At 40.6% G+C, this 23,879-nt stretch overlaps 1 pseudogene across 1 annotated transcript; it reads right to left on the reverse strand.

Moving 5' to 3' along the window:
- Window positions 1-423: 423 nt before the first annotated feature.
- Window positions 424-13,839, reverse strand: LOC308085278 (myosin heavy chain, fast skeletal muscle-like; annotated as a pseudogene). The gene is made up of 32 exons: window positions 13,627-13,839; window positions 13,394-13,537; window positions 12,962-13,118; window positions 12,824-12,851; window positions 12,631-12,733; window positions 12,417-12,509; window positions 12,271-12,334; window positions 11,989-12,087; window positions 11,802-11,905; window positions 11,110-11,248; window positions 10,157-10,275; window positions 9,200-9,349; window positions 8,935-9,105; window positions 8,191-8,494; window positions 7,438-7,502; window positions 7,060-7,147; window positions 6,833-6,950; window positions 6,624-6,747; window positions 6,391-6,527; window positions 5,524-5,779; window positions 5,106-5,348; window positions 4,659-4,835; window positions 4,425-4,570; window positions 4,250-4,340; window positions 3,773-4,162; window positions 3,319-3,445; window positions 3,039-3,157; window positions 2,747-2,943; window positions 2,095-2,278; window positions 1,012-1,177; window positions 737-861; window positions 424-616 (listed from the first exon to the last, which is right to left on the reverse strand). The product of its transcript is annotated as a myosin heavy chain, fast skeletal muscle-like (transcript).
- Between the last annotated feature and the right edge of the window lie 10,040 nt (window positions 13,840-23,879).

Consider the following 23,879-nt stretch of genomic DNA (forward strand, 5'->3'; position numbering starts at 1 on the left):
TGTGCAATTTCCATGAAATTTCACACGCACATTCCCACTAGGCCGAGGAACAAATGCCACCCTTGGTCTGTTATAGCGCCACCAGCAGGTCTAATTTCACAAAACACATTTTTTTTAACAAAATGCCTCAAATTATGAATGCAGTGTCCGATTGCCGTGAAAGGCCTAAGAAGAAATGGCACCCTTTTCACATTGGCCTATTATAGCGCCACCAGGAGGCCACACTAACCTACCTGACCTGGCGGAGACTTGTGCTCCGAGGAGCACTTTTTCTAGTTTGAATATGTGTCTAACTAATGTTTTGCACCTTAAACTGTCCCTGGACGTTCCTCAGCTGCTTTTGGGCCTCAGCAGCCTGGCGGTTGGCGTGGCTCAGCTGAACCTCCATCTCGTTCAGGTCTCCCTCCATCTTCTTCTTGATTCTCAGGGCATCGTTTCTGCTCCTGACCTCAGAGTCCAGAGTGCCCTGCATGGAGTCAATCACCCTCTGGCTGTTTCTCTTGATCTGTTCCATCTCTTCATCCTTCTCTGCCAGCTTCCGGTCGACCTCACCCTTGATCTGGTTGAGCTCCAGCTGCACACGAAGAATCTTGGACTCCTCGTGCTCCAGAGTACCCTAAAATATAAGGATCAAAATGTAACATCATATGCAGCTACACTGTTTGAATATAAAACGTATTGAAAGAAATCTAAGATATAGACAAGATATAGTTCATCTAGAAACTAAAAGTTTTACCTCAGCTTCCTCCAGGGCTGTCTGGATCTCGGACTTCTCTGTCTCCACCTGTTTCTTGGATTTCTCCAGCTCATGGATGCTCTTTCCAGTTTCACCAATCTGTTCAGTCAGGTCTGAGATCTCCTCTGCAGTTTATTGAAAATAATGAATAATCAGCATCTATTTTGTATTTGCATTTGAATAAAGTTGTAGCCTGATCCACAACTGCTCTTGAACATTTAATGTTTTTTTTCCTCCTCTCTGTTATTAAAAGAATGATGTAGAGAAAGACTCACGTTGCAGGTTCTTATTCTCACGCTTCATGGTCTCCAGTTGGTCCAGAGACTCCTCGTAGGAGTTCTTCATCTTAAACAACTCAGTGCTGAGAGAACGAGCCTCTTTCTGAGCTCCTTCCAGTTCTGCCTGACCCTCCTCATGCTTCTGCTTCCATTCTGCCAAGACCTGCACAGCATTGTAATGAAATGTGTCATTTACCCCACTTTAACCCTTCTATTGTGTTAGTTAGGGTCATTTTTTACCCGCTTTCAAGTTTAAATAGGTAAAAAGTACCCTTTACATTTATTTATTGGAACAAGGCTTTTTTTTTGGGGAAGTGTGTTCTAATATTAGTCTATTATAGCTAGATAACATTATTATCCATTGTCTTCATTATAGGAAATGTAATGAGAACATTTTTATAATTGAAAACGAGATATATTGAAAGATGAAACCCTAACCCAAAATAAGATTTTAAAAAGCGTTTGCATGGATATGAATGCACAACAAGTCAGCTATGAGGTGGGAGAAAAAAATTGTGTTTTGGGCTGAGTTAAATCATGGGTAAAATTTGACCCGCTAACACCAAAAGTGTATGCAGGTTTCTAACAATGCAAGGGTTAAGGACCTGCTCAGCATTTGTAATGAAATGTGTCATTTACCCCACTTTAAGGACCTGCTCAGCATTTGTAATGAAATGTGTCATTTACCCCACTTTAAGGACCTGCACAGCATTTGTAATGAAATGTGTCATTTACCCCACTTTAAGGACCTGCACAGCATTTGTAATGAAATGTGTCATTTACCCCACTTTAAGGACCTGCACAGCATTTATAATGAAATGTGTTATTTACCCCACTTTAAGGACCTGCACAGCATTTATAATGAAATGCGTCATTTACCCCACTTTAAGGACCTGCACAGCATTTATAATGAAATGTGTCATTTACCCCACTTTAAGGACCTGCACAGCATTTGTAATGAAATGTGTCATTTACCCCACTTTAAGGACCTGCACAGCATTTATAATGAAATGCGTCATTTACCCCACTTTAAGGAGGCAATAATTAATCTAGTTTAAAAAATAATGAGTGTCAAAGCACCTTATCGAAGTTCCTCTGTTTCTTGTCAAGGTTGGCAGCCAGACCATTGGCCCTCTCCACATCAATCATGAGGTCTTCCACTTCACCCTGGAGTCTCTGTTTGGTTTTCTCCAGAGAGGCGCACTTGGAATTCACAGCCTCGATTTGCTCTTCAGCCTCCTGAAGACGCTGGGCTAGCTTCTTCCTGTTGATCAGTGTTGAATGGAATCAAATTAATGTGGGCAATATTTTGCATAGTGAGTGGTGCCTGACAGTGTAAAACATTGGTTCTCAAAGCAGGTTCCGGGGCCCCCCAGCAGGAGTCCTTGGGGGGGATCCAGGGGGTCCCCAGCAAAAGTAGTTAATGTAGCACCAAAATCATTTAACCACTTTATCCATTTATATGTTGGCTATTTAAAAATAGCAGATCCACAAGCTCACAGCGTGACACTTTGTGCCACGTTGCGAGCTTGTACATCTGCTATTTTCATGGAAAATGTTTGGAACATTTGGAATAATTTGGAATTTGTTTTAATATAAATCCTCTCTTCTGGGGGTCACTGCCACAAAACCTTTGCAGAGGGTGGTCCGCGGCCAAATATATATATCAATTAGGGGGTCCTTGAGACCAAAAAAAATTGAGAAACACTGGTTTAAAACACTAATAACTTACTTAGCTTCCTCCAGCTCCTCAGTGCGTTGGACAGCATCAGTCTCATACTTGCTCCTCCACTGACACACCTCAGCGTTGGCCTTGGACATTCCACGCTGCAGCTCTGCCTTGGCTTCCTGTTCCTCCTCAAACTGCTCCCTCAGAAGGTCACAGTCATGGCGAGCTGACTGCACAGCATGAGCAAGGGCATTCTTTGCCTGTCAAAAGAAAATGGACAAAATAATGTCAGCTGAATGAAATTACAAAAATATAACATTAGGCCTAAAAAAAGGGGGTAAAATCTGTTCCTCACCTTAACCTCCTCTTCATTGAGTCTCTTCAACTCCTCAATCTGCTGAGTGAAGGCCTGCTTGCCTCTGGTGAGCTGTGAGACTAGACCTTCTTTCTCCTCCAGTTGACGACCAAACTCACCTAATTAGAAATTTAAATATTCGTTTCAAACATAAGGGGGGAAAAAAATCATCAAAGTCCAAGGATAACAGTTGATCAAAGCATTATCTCTAATTATGGTCAATTTGCCAAAAGTATCGACCAACCATGTCGATAAAGTAGACTTTAAGATGAATATTTACCGTTCTCTGTCAACAGTCTTGCTCTCTGAGCTCCAACATCATTGATCTGGCGAACGTTCTCATCACTCTTGGCCTTAATTTCACTAAGTTGGTCCTCAAGGGTGCGGCACATCTTCTCAAGATTTCCCTGTAAATGAACATTGGACTTATTCAATCATCCTTCTTTTCTGATTGGTTCATTGCTTTGATTTGAACAGTAAAGCCACTCGATGCAGTCTATCCTTCAGTCCTCCTGTTTATAACTGGAGATGGTTTCCTTACTCATTACTAGGTTGGCCATCATTAGCTATGAGGATATCTGTTATCTTGTTATTTATTTTGTTTAATGTTAAGCTATGTTTACTCTATCAGGGCATCATTGGAAAAGAGAGCTTGCCCTCAATTGACCTTTCTGATGAAAATGAAAAAAAGTGTTATCTCAAGAATTATATTATACACAGGCATTCCATCCTACCTTTGCCTTAGCAACAGCCTCCATGTTGCTGGACAGGTCATCGATCTCCATCTTGTATTCACTCTTCTCCTTCTCTAGTTTCTGCTTGACTCTTTGGAGGTTGTCGATCTGTTCACCCAGTTCAGCCACGCTGTCAGCCTGTTTCTTACGGAGAGCAGATGCAGTGGCTTCATGCTGCAGGGTGGACTCTTCAAGGTCACGACGCAGCTTCTGGAACTCAGCCTCACGCTTCTTATTCATCTCAATCTGAGCAGCGGTGGCTCCTCCAGCCTCCTCAAGCCTCTCACTGATCTCCTCAAGTTCCCTGGAGAGATCAGCTCTCTGCTTCTCCACCTTGGCACGAGCGGCACGCTCCGCCTCGATCTCTTCTTCCAGTTCTTCAATACGAGCCTTTCAAATTAATGATGTTAGATTAACACCTGAAAGTAATAATTCACTCTTACTTATTATTAGTGATTTTACAGAAAATAAAAATACCTGGAGTTCTTTGATCTTCTTCTGTAGCTGAGCCCCCAAAGATTGTTCATCCTCAATCTTACTCAGAAGCTGGGTTACTTCAAAGTCCTTCCTGTGGAACACAGCACATCATATTTTAGTGTCATTCTGCAAGTGGTTTCTCTCCATGACATTTCATATTGTTGGTCCACATTACTTTTTTATCTTCTCGTCAGACTGCTGCTTGTCATTTTCCAGGTCCATTATGGATTCCTGGGCCAGTTTCAGATCACCCTCCAGCTTTCTCTTGGTTCTCTCCAGGTCCATGCGGAGCTTCTTCTCTTGCTCCAGAGAACCCTCCAGCTGCACAATGATAAATGAGTTGTACATCATTCAGTGAAACAAAAAACATAATGTGTTCCAAACATCCAATTGCTTTTGTAAAACTCACATCGTCAACTTGCTGCTCCAGCTTGGTCTTGGCCTTGGTCAGAGTGTTGACTTTGTCTTCCTCTGCCTGCAGGTCATCCAGGGTCTGCTGATGTGCCTCTTGAAGGGCCTTTTTCTCCTTGGTCAGCTTAGCAAGTCCCTCATCCTGAGAGGCCATCTCCTCGGTCAGGTTCTTCACCTAAATGAACACAACATGAACAGTATTAATAAGTCCTTCATCCTGAGAGGCCATCTCCTCGGTCAGGTTCTTCACCTGATATAAGCAGAACTGAATTTGCTGTCATGGAATAGATCATTATTGCACTTGGTCTCTGTCGGGTGGAAACCTCAAATGTCCAAAACAGTTACTTGCCAGGATTCACATCCAAAATTAACGAAAGTAAGAGGTTTCTACCCGACAGCAACGACTACTAACTTGATAAAACCCCAGAGAGTGTATAATCTATACCTTGTTTTCAGTGGCGTGCTTCTCCTTCTCCACTTTGGCCAAGGTGAGCTCCAGGTCATCAATGTCCTTCTTGAGCTCAGAGCATTCATCCTCCAGCTTCCTCTTCTTGGCGGTCAGTTCAGCGTTGATCTCCTCCTCGTCCTCCAGTCTCTCAGTCGTCTCTTTGAGCTTTGCCTCCAACTGGATCTTACTTTTAATAAGACCCTCACACCTCTCCTCAGCATCATTCAATGCTTCATCTCCCTAGTGGTCAATGAAAAAGAAAAAACACACAAGCATGTCAGCATTTGTCCTGTTCAATATGTACTTTTGCAGTTGCCGTTTAGGGGGTACAGACTCTTAGGGAGCATAGTGTGAGAAAGCACAGCTTTGTGATCTGAGGGAGGGAATTGTAAAATGTCCAGTGTAGCCTGCTTACTGATGATGCTGCCAGGGCAAGGTTATTTTTCTCCTGTATCAGAGCCACCAGCTTCTCCTCTAGTTCCTTCTTCTTGGCCAGGGCAGTAGACAGGTCAGTTGTCATCTTCTCGTAGTTCTCCTTCATGTTGGCCAGTTCCTTCTCAGTCTCAGCGCTCTGCAGAAGAGGCTTGATCTTGTAGTAGACCTTCATCCATGGCCAGTGTTTCACAGCGACGAACGAGCGGAGGTTGAATTGGATGGTGTAAGCTGCCTCTCTGTGGAAAAGTGTGTCATGATTGTGGACAGTGATGGAAGAAGTATACGCTTTTATTATAGTTCTGTCAGATAACTCTCGAATATATTTAACCAATATTATAGACCGAATATATTTAAGCAATATTATAGAATGAGAATACAAGTGTGGATGTAATATTTTATCTTGGCGTTCAGGCTCTGCTATATTTTTTCTCCCTGCTCAGCACAATCATACAGCCATCATTAACCATTAAGAGCAGGAAGATAGATATACATCAATGGGGAGCAGACCAATAGCAGAGCCTACTGGTGGTGCTGGGGTGGTGGTGGGAGCAAACGCCGCATGACAACAAGCTAAAACACACAAGCGGATGGAATGCCCATTTCAAGAGAACTTAAATACCCGCCCAATTGGACAGCTGATTGCCACGTCAGTGTATGACGTATGGATCTTGCATGACGCTGTAAACAGCCACATAGAACGAGCATGCATGTAACCTATCTCAAGTGTATGCTGACCAAAACTAACTCGCAGGCTACGTATAATTGATTTGACACTATAACAATTGTATTGGACAGTAAGTGTACTTAAATTATACTAAATATTGAATAAATTATGTTTTCAAAGTACCTGAGAGCCGTCATCTTAACAAACTCCTTCCTCATGAGGTAAGCTCGTGCGAGAGCCTGAGTCATGGTAACCAGAGCAAACAGCTTCTCATCTCGCATCTCCTCCAGCGTACCCAGCAGACCAGCTTTGAAGAACACCTGAACACAATGTTACAAACACTGTAAGTAAACAACTGTAAAATCCACTTTTAGTCCTTTCTTGATAATTTTAAACCAGGTTCACAGTGTGTTTACCTTGGTGTGTCCAAACTTGTACTCATCAACGGGAACGTCAATGGACCCAAGCAGCTTCTCAGAGGCTTTCTTGTTGTCCATGAACGCGCCATCGGGACATGCGCTGGCATTCAGTACTTTGTACCTGTTTTGCAGAAGTTCATGGTCATTTTGCGTGACTCCCGTGAATGGGTTTGGAACTAAAAGCTGCTGGAAAAAGGAATGAATACCTCTGCTTGAAGTCAGCATATGGGATTCGGCTTGGGAAGCCCTTTCTACAGATTCTGATGCCCTCCAGCACACCGTTACACCTTAGCTGATGTATGACCAAGAAATTCTCCATCAGGCCTGTAAAGATGTTGCTCCATTATTATTAGGACAAAATAGTTACACACTGGCCAAAGCATTAAATGACCACCTCACAATCATTGTTTACGTTTGTATTTTCTGTGTTTACCTGGAGTCTTGGACTCGTTGGGAATCAGGCAACGCACAAAGTGAGGATGAGTTGCCCTCAAGTTCGTCATCAGCATCCCCAAGTTCGCCTATTGAGACATAAAAGAACCAAGTAGGTTTATATTAGTAAAACGTTCTCCTTTAGATACTAGTTACTTTACAGATTTAGATTGTCCTAAAACATTAACCACTTAAGCCCTATGTTATACTTCAGCTATTCAAATATAGCTGATCTACAAGCTCATAACTTTGATAAAGAAATTGTTTGATTCCAACATGAAAAGACGTGCCTATTTCTTATTTGGATATAATGTTGTTAATAATAATGCTTAATTCTTACAGGAATATAATGTTGATAATAATGAATAAATATTCTTACCCTGAAAGCACTAGACACAGTCTGCATGGAACCACCCTTCTTCTTGCCTCCCTTCTTTGTGTTATCTGTTTATATTTGTTAGAAACATTAAATCAATTCAAAGTTTATTTGTACAGCCACTTTTCAACGACCAAGGTCGAACTAAAGTCCTGGACAAGAACAAATAAAAAAATCACACCCAGTGTGAAGTGGGCGGTGTGGTCATCACACTGGTCATCACAGTGATGGAAGCTCACTTTAAAAAAAAGGTTTTTTTTAAAAGTGCATAGTCCTATTTATAGGTTATTAGTTTCATCATGTGTCTCGCTAGCCAATCACAGTGCTGAATAGAGTCAGCCAATAGAGTCAGCCAATCACAGTACAGCTAAGGGTGTACTAATGAGGTGTCCCAACCCCACTTATAGGGGCGGCTACACCGCCCAAAAAACGTCACACCCCAAAAAACGTCACACAATGTCCATGATAAAAGGGAGACGAGAGGAATGTATAGAGGGGACAAGAGCTTGAGAGCGCAGGTGCACGTGGGCAGGCAGAGAAAGGGGCTGAGGGAGGGATCTGTCACAGTCACAGACTTTGCCTGTCTTGTCTAGGTCTTGTATTTCTATGTGTTATGTTCTTGTTCTAGTTTTCATAGTTCTATGTCCATGTCTCCACAAGCTGTATCTCATGTGTAATCAGTCCTCATGTGTATATTAGTCTTGTTCCTCAGTCAGTCCTTGTCGAGTCATTGTTTGATGTCACTAATAAACATACCTTCAGGCTCAGGTGGGGGATAGAACACAGCCAGCAGTTTAACTGTAGACTTCTGGAACAGCCCAATGACAGAGTCGTTCAGGGGGTCCTTGTTCTTCTCAAGCCAGCCTGTGATGCTGTAGTCCACAGTTCCAGCGTAGTGGACCAGGGAGAAGTGGGCCTCACCCTTGCCTTTGGCAGGCTTGGGCTTCTCAAAGGCCTTGTTCTTCCCAAGATGCTGGTCAATCAACTTTTCAGCGAAAGATTTGTCCGAAGACTTTGGGAACATGCACTGCTCTTCAAGGATGGAGAAGATGCCCAAGGGCTTTGTAAAGGAGACAAAAGAGAAAATGACAAAAATAATATTAACATCATGTCCATTAACGGACAAAATAATTGTATACCTTCTCAATTAGCTCAATGCAGACAGCCAAGTCCATGATAATATATAATATAATAAAATAATATACCTTCTCAATGAGCTCAATGCAGACAGCCAAGTCCATGATAATATACAATATATTAATACAATATAATAATAATAATAATAATAATAATAATAGTAGTATACTTTCTCAATGAGCTCAATGCAGACAGCCAGGTCCATGATAATATATAATAATATAATATAATAATACAAGTATACCTTCTCAATGAGCTCAATGCAGATAGCCAGGTCCATGATAATATATAATAATACAATATAATAATAATAGTATACCCTCTCAATGAGCTCAGTGCAGACAGCCAAGTCCATGTACATACCTTCTCAATGAGCTCAATGCAGATAGCCAGGTCCATGCCGAAGTCAATGAGATCCCAGGGGATGCCTTCTTTTTTGTACTCTTCTTGTTCCAGAACAAACATGGTGTGGTTGAAAAACTGTTGCAGTTTCTCATTGGTGAAGTTGATGCACAGCTGCTCCAGGGTGTTGAACTGTAAGTGGAAATATCATTAGCCCAATATCTTGCAATTGTGTAATTGTGACAAAAAGTATTTGTCTCCCACTTAAAAAAAAGTCCATGCTTACATCAAAGATTTCAAAACCAGCGATGTCCAGCACACCAATGTAAAAGTTTCTCTGCTGCTTGGTGTCCAGCATCTCATTGATCCTAATGACCATCCAGAAGAACTCCTTCTCATAGAGGGACTTGGCCAAGGCACCGACTGAGTTCATTACCTAAGGACATAGGTAGGGGTGTGAATTACACAATTTACAATTAAGAATTCAGGCATTTAGCAGACGCTCTTAATCCAGAGCGATTTACAGTAAGCAAGGAAAACACGAGGTAATACATCAAATGCATAGCAATCTAGGATCACAGGTTCGCGACACGACGGGACGCGTGTGGGGGGGGGGGGGTGAATGGGGGGGGGGATGGAGGGGGCGCATATCCCCCCACGGGTATGGACTAGTGCTATCTAAATGACATTTTAGCCTTTGCATAAGCCTGCAAGGTCGTCAAGGCTAGTAAAAGTGATACGGGCTAAGGTGAAGTCTGAAGAGGTGAGTCTTCAGATGTGAGATTACGGCGGAAGATTGGGAGTGAGTCTGTAGTTGTAACTGCAATGGGGAGTTCGTTCCACAGTTTGGAAGCCAGAAGGGAGAAGAGTCTGTCCCGGGTGTTTTCGGGAAGGTTCTGACAGCTTCCCTGTGTTAGCTGATCTGAGTGGGGTTGTATGGTTGGATACACAATGTGTAGTGTGTTTTTTTTTTTGTTGTCTTTTACAGGTATAACAATACTGTTAAAATAATACATCAGAGGTGCATTGAACTGCACATGTTTCTGCAAAGTTGTATATTTTGTAGGCCTATGCTCTTCATATATTTAATAAATAAATAGAAATGAATTTGAATAATGTTGGAGGATCATTTTAACTACAGAAGCTGATTTAAGACACAACTCAAAAAGATATTAGAGTTCTTATGGTATGCTGTATTGAGAATATAAGGTGTGTATGAAATCAGAACATGTAATTTACTCACCTGTGGCACAGTTTGTCCCTTAGTTACATACTCGTTTCCGACTTTCACTCTGGGGTAGCAATACGCCTTAAGCATCTCTGCTGAGTTTATACCCAACAGGTAGCAAATCTTGTCAGCCTCTGAAATGTTCATACAATTAGCAATTTACAATTTAGGCATTTAGCAGACGCTCTTAATCCAGAGAGCGACTTACTTAGTAGTAAGCAAGGTACACACGAGTTAATACGTCAAATGCATACAGATCTAGGATCATAGGTAAACCAAATAATCATCAGTCTAAACAGTATAATATATATATATATATATATATATATATATATATATATATACATATATGTTTTTTTGTAACCCATTTTATTTACCCAGTGCCAATTGCCTAAACTGTAATCCTGGGCGCTACTCTCCCTCTGCCAGCTTGGGGAGAGCCCCGAACTGAGCTCATGCTTCCTTCAATGCATGAGGAGTGAGCAGAACGCTTCTTATCACCTGACAGGGTGGAGCTTCCCCGGAAGGGTGTAGCGCGTGGAAGGAATACGTTTATTTACCATAGGGGACACAGGGAGAACATGCAAACTCCACACAGAAAGGCCCTTTCGCCAACCCCACATAGGGTCTGGGCACTGATGACACGGAGGAGAGAACACGCCCCCAGCTCCCACAGTGGGAATCGAACCCAGGACCTTCTCGCTGTGAGGCGACAGCGGTACCGACTGCGCTACCGACTGCGCCATAGTGCCACCGTAAACGGTAAAATATATATATAAAAAAAAGATTGAAATATATTGAAAATATATTTAGCTTAGTCCATTTAGAATGTAAGTAAATACAATACTTGTGACAAAGTATGCATTACTTTCATTCCTTAGTTGAAGATGCAGCTAACCCTCCGTGTTAATGATACATAATAATAATAATAGTAATAATAATAATAATAACAAAAAAGATCAGCTCACCCTCCGTGCCGTCAGGTTCTGCCTGTTCTTCACGCTGCTTCTGTTTGAACTTCATGACACCATGATGCATCACTGCACCGGTGAACTTGTAGATCATCTGTTTTTCCTCACCGTTGAAGCCCAGGACGTCAATAGCATCCTGATGTCAATAAGCAGAGATGTATTCAAAAGATTGAGATTAAGCATTAGATTAACAAACATCATTTAGAACTGTGTACAACTCAACAGTTAACAAACCAACATACAGTATAAGTGTATATACATGGTATCTGCACATTTCTAAAGTGACAATTTAAGGACTTTTAAGACCTATACAATCAGTAAGTTGAAATAAAACAAATGAGACCATTACTGCGTCAAAAGTAATCAACAAACTATACTATTCAAATTGTCAAACATTGGCCAAATTGTCGAATATTACCTAAGAAAGAGGTAAAAAAATTGAAAACATGTAGATCGGCTATTTTCACAATATTTATCTGTGGAACCGAGTCAAACTAAATGTAATGCCTCAATTGCTACAATTCCAAGTGCTTGTCAGGATGGGGGGGTCCCCAGTTCAAATAGGATTATTTTGGGGGGTCACTGCCTGAAAACTTTGAGAACCACTGCTTTATAAATTACATTTTGCAGAGCAACTGACTGCAGTCCACACTAGTGAGTATTAGAAAGAAACAAATAGGTTCACTGACATCAGTAGCGTCCAGCTCCTCCTTGTCGTTAATGCTGGCCACAGTGATCTGACCCATGCTGATCAACGGGAAGTCGTAGGGGTTGGAGGAGATCAGACACATTTCTTAAAAGGGATTAAAAAAGGGTGAACATGTGTTTTTATTCAATTATTTATGTTCTCACTGCATCATCAGTAATTCCACTTACCAATAATCTCCGGTTTGTGGTTGGTCATCATCTGGAAAAAGATGTGGTAACCTCTCTCTGCAGGAAGCTGATAGGTCACTCTAGACTTCTCCAGCAGATCTATATGGGTTGTACATAACTCATAATAATGATAATTATAATGACAATTACAATTACAATTACAATTACAATTACAATTATAATTATAACAATAATAATAATCTATATGGGTTGTACATAACTCAAAATGTAATCCTCAAATTAACGCATATATAATTTATCATCTGTGAACTTCATACTTACATGTCTCAATATCAGCACTGGCCAGTTTACCCGTTGTGCCGAAATGGATTCTGATGAATTTACCCTGTTTGATATAGCACAATTAGCTGCATCTATGTGTGGAATTATTGCAGGTTTTCTCATAAAATGTCATTATTTATACTTACAAAGCGAGAGGAGTTGTCATTCCTCACAGTCTTGGCATTACCATAGGACTCCAACAAGGGATTGGCTGCAATAATCTGATCCTCCAGTGACCCCTAGAATGTTTTAGACATCGCCCAATTTAAAATTTGTTCAGAATTATTTTAAATTGAATTGCTGTATTGCATATAAATGCTTTACGTTAAAAACATTTTTTTTAAAAACCTGTACACATACCTTGATTTTACCGGCCGCCGCTTTTTCTCCACCAGAACTAGCTGTTGCAAAGTACTGGATGACACGCTTGGTGTTCACAGTCTTTCCAGCACCGGATTCTCCACTGGTTATAAATGCATACGTTCAGAGAAATGCAGTTAGTGAATTTGTGTACAATGTTGCTTTTTTAATGCCTATTAGATGGGAAACTTACGTGATCAGGACAGACTGGTTCTCTTTATCTGTAGAATGTAAAGCAAACTTTTAGTCATGGATACAGCACAAAACCATTATACAGTAGTTATATATATATATATATTTTTTTTTTTACATTGTCCTGACTAGTACGTACCCATCAGCATGAATTGATAAGCGTTGTCAGAGACAGAGAAGATGTGGGGTGGAGCCTCAATACGCTTCTTGCCTCTGTAGGCATTTACAACCTCCTGGTCGTACACTGGGAGCCACTTGTAGGGGTTCACAGTTGCACAAAACAAGCCAGAGTAGGTCTGAAAAGGAGAAGAGAGAAAACGTTAACATCATACAACATAGCACTGAGCAATGAGCATGCCACATATCTGGGACAACGGATCACTAGAGCTGGGATTACAGTCACGAGTTGCGAGTGGCATCAACTAATGAGCAAGTTAACTTCAGAACCATGAGTTTGTTTGAATCTGTCATTCTATGGATTTCACTTGATGATATAACGTGTGCTCTGTATTTTTTCTTTGCTATCGACAGGGGCGATACTCTACTGTTCTCAGCATGTAGAAAACCTTACATAGATCATCCACGCTGCATAACGCTCTTTGAGGTTATACAGGACAGTGGCTTCAGTGAGGTGGGTCATCATGGCCATATCCTCAATTTTGTCATACTTGGGAGGGTTCATAGGGGTGACATCAGCCTCAGGCACAGTTTTTTCCTAAAAATAAAAACATAACTTTAGAATGTCTTGCAATTACAGTTGTACTGTGTCACTATTTTATTTCAGATCCACTTCTACCTACGTACCTCCTTTGTAATGAGCGTTTCCACGGTGACTTTGGCACCGTCCTTCTTTAGGATTTTACACTTCACGTACAGCTCCTTAACATCAGTTACAAATGCTGCAGATTTGGCATCAAAGGGCGTACTTTGAGCCGCCATTCTCTCCTTCTCTGGCTTACGGAGGTAAATGGCGGCCGGGCCATACTGCTCCATCTCTGCGTCCGTACTCATGGTGGCGGCTTTCTGTAGACGGACAAATAGATGGTGTTGATGCCTTTGCTGACTTGGGATCTGAGCAGATACTTATAGGACTATTCTTATGGTTATAGCTTAGTGTAGGTTTAATAGAATAATTATGAACACTCACTTTTCACCTCTACCAGTAGCAGTGAAACCTTGTGTGCAACCCCTGTGAAAGAAACACATTATTTTCAGGACATTAACATGAGTTGAATGCTTCAATACAATTTATATTCATGAATTAAATTAGATTATATGAATCCTAATGTTCATTCTTGCCACACACCACTTTGATTGATTGATTGATTGATTGATTGAATTCTTTATTTAGAAAGACATGGTAAAAGTACATGGAAGTACAATTCACAATACAAGGTCCTCTAAACTGGATCGCTCATAAAAGCACTTGGCTTATTTAAAATGAGATCCCTGTGCACTCAAATCATGATGACATTTAAGAAGTCACATTTAAGAAGCCACTGCATAAGTTCGTATTAGTTCCGCACATTTGAAAACATTGATCCATTTCAATATTGATGCTTGCCCATTCAGTTCTTTTCACCTTTGTGTGTTTGTTATTAGCTTATTCCTAATTTCACCAAGTTATTTTTTGTCATTACAGCCATGTTTCTTGTTTTTTTTTATATTAAGTACTAGATGTTCTTCTTCTTAATTCTAATACACTTTGATTCCATTGTATGAATTAAGGTTACAGTCAGAGGTGGTTAGACTAGCCAAACGGTACTCAAGTAAAACATATTAATACTTAAAAATAATAATAATAGTAGATGCAAAAGTACATGCAATCCAAATTATTATTTATATAATCATAACATAATTGAAATGTCTAAATAGAAATGAATGAACAAAAGGACATTCCAATCTGGCCCAAACCATATCATTATAAATAAAAGAACACACAATCAATCATTTCAATCTATACAATATAACATCAATTATGCTGCCCACTCATTGTGTGTAACCTCGAGTCATGTGTAGCTATGTGGCACTATGTACGGACTGGAGTCAGGTTAAAAAAACATGTCTAACAGATTTATATGACTAGGAATAGCTAACACCTCTAAAATATTTATGACTACGAATAACTAACGTCTCTAAGACATTTATATGACCATGAAGTCTCACTCACCACCTAATGGAACTCTGAACTCCTGCAATGGGTTCCGTGTCAACCGTCTCCGCATGCTTATATTGGCTGTTAATTGCAAGCTATGCAGAAAGTAAAAGTAGGAATGGCCCTTAAAGGACTTTAGAGACCATTCCAATAGCATCCTTGTAACCAATATATTCCCAGGAAACTTGATAGTGCTTCTTGGTTATGTGGTGTTTGTCCATCAGTCCATGTCAGTGGCTATGGTATAAAAATAGTATAACAAGCAGGGTGCTGGGGTGCTGGGTCACAGTATGTCGTGCCAGATACATTTGAGGAATTTGTCATTTTACTTGTGAAGTAATGTATCAATACCACAATGTAGGAATACTCTGTTAGGGCACGGCCCCACCGCACTTTTATTTTACCTCTGGGGCGGAATCTGCCAATGCTTTGTCAATGCAAATGCATGGAATCCACGCATTTGCATTGACAAAGCATTGTCAGATTCCGCCCCAGAGGTAAAATAAAAGTGCGGTGGGGCTGTGCCCTTAGGGCACGGTCACACTGAAGTTTAATTCTTCCTATGAGGGTGGATTCTGCCAATGCTTTTCAATGGCAAAGGAGAGTTTTTTTTGCAGAAATCGGCGAATGTCAAGAAACCACTCCATTCCCATTGAAAAGCATTGGCAGAATCCACCCCCATAGGTAGAATTAAACTTCAGTGTGACCGTGCCCTTTCAAGTAAAAGTCCGGTAATGGCACAGTCACACTGCACTTTACCTATGGGGCGGAATCTGCCAATGCTTTGTCAATGCAAATGCATGGATTCATGGTCTTGCGCATCTTTCTGTGTGTCGTGCACATCTTGCGTTTATGCGCTCTATACGCCTGCTGATACATGCCATACAATACTGCCTGCAAAAAACTGTCGGCCGCGCACAACCTGAGTTTAACAGCGGGCAACCATATTTTGGTGTGACCGTGCCCTAATCAAAATTTACTGGAGTAAAAGTACAAAAGTATTGGCTATAAAAGTATACAAAAGTTAAATTACTCATACGCAGAATGTCCCATTTCACAAGTTTCCAAATGTTTAAAAAAAAGTTTGCCTCTTGTATGCTTATACTTCCACTGCACTCCATTTCAGGAGGAAACTTAAAGGGTCTACACCATGAATTTAAAATAATAAATAAAATAAAATAATAATATTTAATATCATATTGTTTTGTCCCTGAAACGTTTTTCAAAAGGTTTGAGCCTAAATCAAGCCTCAGATATACTCATTCCAACTAACTTCTCTCTGGCTTATAAAGCACTTTCACCTGCAATACCACATTGTCCTGTTTGGCACGGGGCGCTATTGAGCCAGTTTGTATGCATGTTATCTCCTGGTTCTGTGTGGAAAAAGTAAAAAAAAATAAAAATGTTTTTTTTGGTTGGAACTGAAAAACGGGAGAGATTGTACCCTGACGTGACGACCAAATCAGTTTGGCCTGTTTTGAGACCAATTTACAGAAAACCCCAGATTTGCTGTGAAAGCCTGAGTGTTCAAACTGGGGTATTTTTGGGGATAGAAGAGAGGTAGGGGAGACCAAAAACACACAACAAATAAGAAAAAGTTAAAATTCATGGTGTAGTCCCTTTAAGCTTTAGTTACTTTATTGGGGTTTTGATGTTTTTGTTGTCAGGGTCAGAGTTGTTAACAGCTCCAGCTTAATGTGCAACATTGTTTTCTCACTCAACAGTTGAGTGAGAAAAACAAACAGTCTAACAGTAGTGTATACAGGGTATTTGCAATTTAAGGTATTTTAAGACCTTTTTAATACCGCTAAAATGCAAAAAGAAATAACATAAAATTACCATTACTGCATCGAAAGTAAAAATCAAACTATACCTTAAAAAAATAAAACATTGGCCAAATAGTCAAATATTACCTAAGAAAGAGACAAAAATGTTGTACCCCAGACAGTTTTTAAGTTGCTTGATGCAATATTTCGATATTTGATAGCCACTCCCCTGCATTTATTTAAGGTTAAAGGTAGGGTAAGTGATATTTTTTGGCTAAAACAAAAAGTATTTTGTTAAAAGGTTAAAGCACTATATTCTGATAGTAATCATTGCTATAGAGTGTTTGTTCAGTAACAGGAGTCTCCCCGTCTCTCCAGCTCTTCAATAAACAGAAAATACATTTTCCGGTAGGTGTCAAAATCTCAACCAATCAGGAGAAAGTACCCATTTTTAAGCTTCATTTTTATAGTGTTCCAGTTCCAATTTTGCCTGGTCATTTCTTAGTGTCATCACTTCCAATTTCATCTATATCCTGATTGAGTTCTCTATCCTGATTGGATAAAATCTGAAATGAAACTGAAACTGAAACAAAAATGCATTTTCTGTTTTATAAAGAGCTGGAGAGAAGGAGACTCCTTTTACTGAACAAACACTCTATAGCAATGAGTACTATCAGAATATAGAGCTATTTAACAATTATTTTAACCAAAGAAAATCACTTACCCTACCTTTAAAGGTTCTATGACATTGATTTTAACTTTTTTTTATTTTTTATGTTTTTTGGGGGGTTTTATGACCTCAATTACACCCAAAAAATCTGAACTTTGAACATTCAGTGGATTTTCTGTGGTCTGGGGTTTTCTGAATAATTAGGCTGAAAAGTAATCTGAGCTTGGCCCTTCGGCAGTGAGGTCACAGCCGATTAATCCCGCCCACTCTCCTCCTCGCCCCTCCCCTCCCCTATCCTTTCCTTTGGGGGGGGGGGCGGAGCAGAGGCGATGATTGACAGGCAAAATCCCTCACCAGCGACACCCGCAGGCAAAGATTTATTTTTTCATTGCAGTTGAAAAGGCTTTAGAAATGTGAGAGAAAAACACCTGCCATGGATCAATGGAGTGGAATTTTTTGTTAAAACTTTCTATACACGTTTGAAGGACCATGACAAAGACTTTTAATGTGTGGTAAAACTGAACGTCATGAAACCTTTAAGCTACATACTATTGTTAAACAATGCACATTGAGGTGAGTCATTTAGACCACCGTGGGCAATAGAAAACTCACTGTTGGACAGAAATATATAATAATTTTTACTAAGATGAGACACAAGTAATGCTTTGAATAATCTGATGTAAAGTGGGTTTTATATATATATTTTTTAATGTGTAATTTTAAGTGTGTTTTTTTTTACTGTAATATCAATCTGGGAACCCAAAGCCAAATGAGAATGAAAAACAGCGCCCTCTGCTGTTTGTACTATCTCATGTTGGCTCTGGGACAATGAAAGCGCAGCACACATGCGCAAAGGAAACCGGGGTTTTAGTCTGCCTTCACGCTCCACTTCCGGGTGGTGCGACTATGTTTTCATTCCCACTAACAATATTTCTACACGGAACACTAACACCACTTCTCCCAGAGAACATGGATCGTTTTGGTTATAAGCCCACTTGTTTCTATGATGAAAGAGCAAGTTAAAATGTGAATATCTTTCCGTGGTTTTGTCTGCTCCGCGGACACCATTGTTAAATTAGTTTCGGCTTGTTTCGAGTAGGGAAGGATCAGCGGACACGTAAATCCCGCCCACTACATTTGATTGGGTAAAGCGCGGCCTGCTTCCTGATCTGAAGGCACGCCCACGCCCACACAGTGCGTACACGTTATGACGAACCTTCACGACAGATTCCAACGCAGAGCAGAATCTGTTCTTGAGAGATTACTGTAATATAAATCAAGAAGATTAGACCATGCACATGCCAGACCTTTTTTTTCTCTCTCCTCGTGCCTCTCAGACCGGAGGCTGCGGTCACTTGTAGACGCCCATCCTTCCCACAGCTAAATGAATTAATCAATTTAGCCAGATTGACAGTTCAGTGACGATTCCGAATGAGAACCAAGGTGGGATGTCAGCAGTAGATGATGCACGACCATTTACACTGAATCTAAAACAAAACAAGTGATTGATTGATTGATTGATTGATTGATTGATTGATTGATTGAATACTTTATTAGTCAGAAATGTAAACAGCACAAGATACACTCAGACATTACGGCTAAGAGGATAACACAAAAAAGTCCTGGGGAATTGTTTGCATTGTGGTCCTATGTATCACACAGTTGAAGGCAACAGACATTTGGCTTCTTAAAGGGCCATATTAGTCCTATAGCACATATTCCGGTGTCTCTTCGAAAGCTTTTGTGTATGTGTGATTGTGTGTGCAGTGTGTAAAGATTTTAACGTAATTCATTGCCATGAATTACGTTAAAATTACTTTAGTTAATTAAATAAATGTTCCATTAATTTACTTCATGCTGTAGATGTTCCAGAAAATCTGGTAACACTTCCTATGAAGCCCATGTCTATAATGCATTATGTAATAACTTTGGTGGGGTTTATCAATATTCCACTATGATCAAACCATGCTCTGATCCAAACTGGGCCTCTATTTTTGCTGATCTAAATTAACACAACTCCACAAGCATAATATGGATGAGCACTGCCAAGGAGAAGGTTGACCCCAGAGGTCAAATGCCCCTAACAGCTCCTTTTACACACAACCCTGCAGACTACTGTACGTGTTGCTGACATGTAAACTTGACATCAGGACAAAAACTTGGGTCAGATTTAAACTGCAAATTAGCCATGATTTGTAGGTGGTGACAGTTAGCTGTCACATGTAGAGCTCCGCTTCCAACCAAATGGCCTGCTTGACCTCAAGCACTCTTCAAAGATTGGAGACAGAGTTTGTTTCATATGTTCATAGTTATTATCCATAATAAACAAGTGGTTATTACGTGTCCTACTGTGTAAGCTTGCTGATATATTTGTAACATTCAAGTGTGATTAAGTATACTTGTCTATCATACTCTCACTTATGCATGAAGGTACATTTTTATTATCATTTTGACTATTCATTATATTTCCAATTCTTTCTAAACGGGAACCAAATGTGTGACACAACAGTGGGAGAATATTAAATATAATGAATTAATAACTATAGATTGAGTTAATAAGTTAGTTTGTTGTGGGCTCAGATGTCTCTTTCCCCCTCTTTCTAAACATACCTTCCTGTGTTTCAGCCAATGACAGGGAGAGGATTGAGTTTCACATGGTATTTGGGATGGACAATAAATGACCATCTCCTCATGACCAAGACTCAGTCTTGTCTAGTCTGGTCTTGTCTTATCTACGTTTGTATGCCGAATCCTCCCCTTGTCTTGTTTTAGTGTCAGCTAGGTGTATTTTTGTTTTGCTCAATTTAAATGGGAATTTCAAGATTCATTGACCTTTTCCAGTCATTCATTATTGCGTTCATCTACTGCAAAGGACACACTTCTGGAATCAAAGTTGTGCCTCTCATCACACCAGAAGAAAATCTCTAAATCAGCAATATCTCACTGAAGACTCTAGCACCTACACTATCTCTTTCGTGAAGAATATAGACTCAAATGCTATCAGCAAAAAGACAACTGTTGTTAACAGTGAAGACTTGCTTGGCACTTAAGGAGTGTCGAAGAAAAGTTGTTCTACTCCGCAGGTGACAAAGACACTACATGAGAAGTGACCCCTGTCAATTAAAGGTCTGTTCCCATCATCTGATGTGCAACGGCAATAGGATTGTATTGTGTATTAGGCTTGTTTTCATCAACTTATTGACAGGGCTCTTTAAACTAGTGTTTTAGGCTGTTTCTATTTCTTTTCAGCCCTCTCATACCTTCCCTCTCTCTATCTCTTTCTGTCTAGGAGCTCACAACAATTATTATATCATATTTTACACATAAAGTTCCAATCAGGGACCACAGCAGAAATAACATCTTGTATGGCTGTATTGGATCATTCATATGGCATGTCCATTTTAGTTAATAAGCTTCCTTGATTAGAAATAAAAGTTGTTTGTCTTTTGTATATTGCTGGATGATCTATGACCCTGCCTCGGCCAATAATTTAAAATCCTTCAGAGTATATGAGACTGATTTGTATTAATTAACTGGTGATATATAATTTAATTAATATTCATTTAATCATAATAATCACTAAATTACCCCTAATTGCACTACAATTATTTAATGTACTAATAACAATGTATATTTATAGTTAATTCACATACATTTAAACCACTGTTTGCGATATGAGTACATGATTATAAAAGGCAATGAATCGACATATACATTTTTCGAAAGAAGGTTGAATCGGTGTCAGCACCATTAAAATCATCAACCTGTGACTGGAGGCATTATCAATAAAGGTTTGATGTGAAATAATTGTGTCCCTTTTTCGTATTGTTTATTTGTGTCACTCCTTAATTAGGACACATCTAGTACATAGTAAAGGGGAAAAAAAGTAATGATTACATGTGAGAGTGAATTAGAAACATTTATAAAACATGGTTGGGTATTGTTTATATCTGTCCAGTCAGCTCTTTGATCTCACAGATATAATTGGAATCACTGAAACTGATCAATTCTGGGGTGTGATTCAAGAAAATGTAATAGGAGTTTTTTATTAACGACAGTTCAACAGAGAGATCGAACTGTTACTCATAACATTCCTCTCCTATCAACCAATTTCCCTATTTGGCTCTGTTCCAATCAGATCAGTTCAGCTCATGACAGTGTTCCTTTAAAACATGCCTCCTCCTTCCCTAACTCTCTCATGCTATCTGTTCAGATCAGGTAGCACTGCTGTGATGTCAGACGCTGAGTCCCGTATCTCCACCACGCCTAGTCGCCGCAGCAACCGGCTTGCTGCAGCAGAGTTTTCTTTATGGCCCGACGATAGATTAATCGCTACCCTGTCCAATGATCACGGCATCATTGCTGAACCGGGCTTGACCCATCCTCAACTGGTCGACCTCCTTCTAAATACACTGGAGATAGATCAGCCTCAGCCCGATGTAGCGTCTGATGGTTCGCCTGTTCACAAAGGCAAGGCTAAGGCTAAAAAGAAACACGCTGCCCAGCAAAGCGCAGCCGGGCGCAGTCGTAACGGTTCGGGAGGTTCGGGTGGCTCACCAACCCGATCCGACACGGATCCCAGCGTCTCTCGTCTTACAACACCCAGCACTACCGCTCTGTTGATGACAGCCATGACTTCATTGATGAACGCAGTGGGGGTGCTGGATTCCAGGATAAACCATATGGGGTCCACACCTTCCTCCTCAGCTAGTCCCGCACTCGCACCTCCTCTTTTAGCTTCTACTTCTGCAGCAGGAGTAGCGGCTACTGCTAACAACACGTGCCTCCTCCTGATCCTAGCCCGGTATTCACTCTATCCTCCGCTCAACCTGTCACTCATTCTGGTAATCATTTCATTTCTCCTTTCGCTTGTGTTTCACAAAAATTAAAGCAAATCATTCAAGGAAAAGATGTCAATCTGGCCTCTCTTATCCTCCCTAATCCTGAATGTGATAAACAGTTAATTGGGAACGACCAGTTTTCCGCTGTGTTTAGAGCCTCGGATCCCCGTGTTAATCGCACTTCTTGATTTCTGTGATTTCGTCACAGCATTTGGAATCTTTAGAGATGCACTCTGTGATACTTTTCCTAACCGTAAAAATGATCTCGACTCTTACCTCGCTCTCATTAGCGAACTCAAAAACAGGTACGGCGGGTCACTGTTCTACGACTATCACAAAGCGTTTTCAGCTAAAGCAGCTTTGTTCATCAATCGATTTAACACCATTTTAGATTGGTCTTGCCTTGACACAGATTTGCTCATTTTACATACGGGTGGCCACCGCGTTGTAATATTTGCAGTCAAGTGGGTCATTCAGCCGAGGTTTGCCCCAAGTCAGTGTTCCTCTCACTTCCAAAAGTGAAACCCGAACTCCGCCCGAGCGCTGCTTTTCCCGGTTCAAACTTTAATCCACCTGCCTTCAGTCCACAGGCTGAGAGCCCCCAGAGAGACGTCCGCGGGAGAGAGGTGCTTTTTTTTAATAATGTTCCAATTTACAATAATTTCAACGAAAATGTTTGCACTTTTTCTAAATGTCAATTCTCTCATGTTTGTAGCATTTGCAAGGAACCCCACCCAAAGTCTGTGTGTCCGCGGCGATTCCGAGAGCCGGAGAGAGGGGGGGCCTCGAGCCAAAGCCCCTCGCCTATCGAAACCATTCTAAAAGATCACCCCTCAACTCCCATTAATATCCAGGCGCTGTCTTCTGCTTTATCTACACAAACCCGACTCGGTATTTTCAGATCAACTTCTTACAGGACTGTCACAAGGTTTCCGTGTTGGTGTTATTTCCCATTTAACAATTAAACTAATCAAAATCGCAGGCCAAGGCGCTTGGCTGGCGAAGGCAGATATAACCGACGCTTTTAAAGTAATGCCAATCCACCTGTCACAATGGTCATTATTTGGAGTAAAATGGGAGAATGCATTTTACTTTGCAGTCCGGCTGACGTTTGGTTGCAGAAGCAGTCCTCACATATTCAATTCATTGTCAGAGGCCCTCTGCTGGATTTTGTATAATTTATGCCGCCTGCCGTTCGTAGTTCACCTACTAGACGATTTTCTGTTAATCGATTTTCCTCATTCAGTTCCCAACAGCAGCCTGGCTAAGCTCAAAGCAACGTTCAAAGAGTTAGGGGTCCCCCTGTCGGCGGAAAAAACTGTCGGCCCTGCTAAGTCCATAGAATTTCTCTGTATTACTTTAGATTCGGTTAAAATGGAAGCTTCTCTTACGATGGAGAAGCTGATTCGCACCAGGGAGTTGATTACCAGCGCTGGTTTACCCTTATCAAAGCGTCAGCTGTTGTCCCTGCTGGGCTATTTTAATTATGCTATTAGAATAATTCCCCAGGGCAGATCTTTCATTGCTCGGCTGTTAGAAGCGGCCAGCAAAGTAGATTCTCTAAGTGACCAAATAACACTAGACGCAGGTTGTCACTCTGACCTTGCGTTTTGGTCCAAATTACT

This window comes from Gymnoscopelus braueri (genome assembly GCF_963280865.1).
Source record: "Gymnoscopelus braueri genome assembly, chromosome: 5".
NCBI lineage: Eukaryota > Metazoa > Chordata > Actinopteri > Myctophiformes > Myctophidae > Gymnoscopelus > Gymnoscopelus braueri.